We start from the raw sequence: 3,305 nt of genomic DNA on the forward strand, positions 1-3,305 counted from the left end.
CATTTTGCACAAGATAGGTGGGATAGATTATGGGATTTGAAACTTATTCCATGGCGGTGGAAAGCTGCTAGGTTTCCCAACAAGGGGAGTGAGTAAGTAACTGCCATTTTAAGAGGTCAAGGCCTAAACTAATGAGGCACTAGACTTAGGTAGACTTTTAATCAACCAACAAATCAACCAATTTGACCAACATCTTATGCTATGCCAAGCACTGCAGTAAGCGAGGCAGGGCTAAAGGAGATGAAAAGATGGATTTAAGAGTTATTTTGTAGAAAAAGGTAGAAACAACTTGCTGACAACTTAAAGGAAATTTTATTTTTGTTTATTTATTTGGCTGTGCTTGGTCTTAGATGTGGCATGCAGGATCCTAAGTTACAGCATCTGGGATCTAGTTCCCTGACCGGCGATTGAACCAGGGACCTCTGCATTGGGAGTGCAGAGTCTTAGCCACTGGACCACCAGGGAAGCCCCTAAAGAGAATTTTAAAAGAAGGGCATAATTTTATACTAAAGGAAAGTTGGAAATTGGAGTGATCAGGACAATTAGTACCCATGAGGGAAACAAAAACTTAGAGAGTTGGCTAGTATAAATACCAAGACAAAAGACATCACATTCTAATTGTTGTACATTCATGTTGACTTTGGACTTGCAGTCAGTTCCTTAGGAACCATCAGCACCAAGGTACAAGTTGATGCCAAGGGAGCTGATGAATTTTTTAAGGGAGCATAAAGACAGAAAAGAAATGGCCAACATGGAATTTCTCTCTGTAATGAACTTGTCTTTCTATGAACCAAAGGGCAAGAGAAAGAACATGTGAACCTTAAAAATAGAAGGGTCAGAGTGAAGAAGTGCTTTCTAAGGTGAAGCAGGATCATGTGGCTACATGAAAATCATCAAATGTTTTCATATATGTATCTTGTTTCCCTTCTTCCCCACTGTCTCTCTTAGTGCAGGCCACCCTCATCTTCTGCTTGGATCACTACAATATTCTTTTAACCCATCTCCACACCTTTGGTTCATCCTTTCAATCCGCGGGGCTTCCTTGATATCTCAGTTGGTAAATAATCTGCCTACAATGCAACAGAACCCGGTTTGATTCCTGGGTCAGGAAGATTCCCTGGAGAGGGGATAGGCTACCCACTCCAGTATTCTTGGTCTTCCCTTGCGGCTCAGCAGGTAAAGAATCGGCCTGCAATGCAGGAGGCCTAGGTTCAACCCCTGGGTTGGGAAGATCCCCTGGAGAAGAGAAAGGCTACCCACTCCAGTATTTTGGTGTGGAGAATTCCATGGACTGTATAGACCATGGGGTCACAAAGAGTCAGACACAACTGAGTGACTTTCCCTTTCATTTTCAATCTGCCCCTATGGTTTGGGCCAATCCCGTTCAACGCTTACTCTGGACTTCTTCGTTTTTCTGTGGCTTCCCCTTCACTCTGTTGAATAAAACTAAAACTTCTTGGTGCAGAAGACACTTCGTGAGCAGATGCCTGGTCTATGCCTCCTGCATTCACTTTTCCCCTACCCTTCCCTACCTCTGATACCCAACTACTGAACCTGTATCTCTTTTTCCTTATACCTGTTTGTGGTATAGCACAAGGAATCTGTTATTAATGATAAAATTCTGTAGTGTGTGAATGTTTTCCTTTATAATTAATAAAAATGCATTCAAAAATATCCTAACACTATTAATGTCACTTTCTCTTGTTTGTATCCCAATGTGCTATGCTTTCTTAACTAGAGGGGAAAGGAGTGGGTTAAATTCTCAGTTCATGAAACTTGCCAGGCAGGGAAAGTTATCTGTCATGGGTTAAGATAGGAAAAAAGAGAGAACCACTGTTCTTAGATTAGATAACAAAATACTCAGTATTCCACCCATTGCAATTGTCAAACTTAATCATAATTATTTATCTATATTTATCTACCTATAGCTCCCATTGTTTGCTCATCAAGAGTAAACACTTATGACTTTTACCTCTGCATTGGAGAAGGATATGGCAACCCACTGCAGTATTCTTGCCTGGAGAATCCCATGGATCTAGGAGCCTGGTAGGCTACAGTCCATGGTGTTGCGAAGAGTTGGACATGACTTAGCAACTAAACAACAACAACAACTGGTACCTGAAATGCCTAATAAAAACAGAAGAGATTTTATTTTCCTACTGTCAAATGAAGTCAGCAATGATGGGGCTTCACATGAAAACTGCCAGTGATGTCTTCTGAAAATGGGCAATACATTTCATGGGCTTGGCTGGGGATGGAGAAGAGAATGGGTGGTTAGGAAGTGGGATCAGCAGATGTAGGCTGTCATGTCCATCATTTTGTCAATAAGTTCAGTTCAGTTCAGTTCAGTTGCTCAGTCATGTCCGACTCTTTGCGACCCCATGAATTGCAGCACGCCAGGCCTCCCTGTCCATCACCATCTCGCGGAGTTCACTCAGACTCACGACCATCGAGTCAGTGATGCCATCCAGCCATCTCATCCTTGGTCGTCCCCTTCTCCTCCTGCCCTCAATCCCTCCCAGCATCAGAGTCTTTTCCAATGAGTCAACTCTTCGCATGAGGTGGCCAAAGTACTGGAGCTTCAGCTTTAGCATCATTCCTTCCAAAAAAATCCCAGGGCTAATCTCCTTCAGAATGGACTGGTTGGATCTCCTTGAAGTCCAAGGGACTCTCAAGAGTCTTCTCCAACACCACAGTTCAAAAGCATCAGTTCTTCGGTGCTCAGCCTTCTTCACAGTCCAACTCTCACATCCATACGTGACCACAGGAAAAACCATAGCCTTGACTAGACAGACCTTAGTCGGCAAAGTAATGTCTCTGCTTTTGAATATACTATCTGGTTGGTCATAACTTTTCTTCCAAGGAGTAAGCATCTTTCAATTTCATGGCTGCTGTCACCATCTGCAGTGATTTTGGAGCTCAAAAAAATAAAGTCTGACACTGTTTCCACTGTTTCCCCATCTATTTCCCATGGAGTGATGGGACTGGATGCCATGATCTTCATTTTCTGAATGTTGAGCTTTAAGCCAACTTTTTCACTCTTCTCTTTCACTTTCATCAAGAGGCTTTTTAGCTCCTCTTCACTTTCTGCCATAAGGGTGGTGTCATCTGCACATCTGAGGTTATTGATATTTCTCCTGGCAATCTTGATTCCAGCTTATGTTTCTTCCAGTCCAGCATTTCTCATGATGTACTCTGCATAGAAGTTAAATAAGCAGGGTGACAATATACAGCCTTGATGTACTCCTTTTCCTATTTGGAACCAGTCTGTTGTTCCATGTCCAGTTCTAACTGTTGCTTCCTGA

At 42.6% G+C, this 3,305-nt stretch overlaps 1 non-coding gene across 1 annotated transcript; it reads right to left on the bottom strand.

Moving 5' to 3' along the window:
• Positions 1 to 392: 392 nt before the first annotated feature.
• TRNAG-CCC (transfer RNA glycine (anticodon CCC)) lies at positions 393 to 465 on the bottom strand. The gene has a single exon. It is a non-coding gene; the product is annotated as a tRNA-Gly (tRNA).
• Positions 466 to 3,305: the final 2,840 nt, after the last annotated feature.

Source organism: Budorcas taxicolor, chromosome 4 (assembly GCF_023091745.1).
Source record: "Budorcas taxicolor isolate Tak-1 chromosome 4, Takin1.1, whole genome shotgun sequence".
Taxonomy (NCBI): domain Eukaryota; kingdom Metazoa; phylum Chordata; class Mammalia; order Artiodactyla; family Bovidae; genus Budorcas; species Budorcas taxicolor.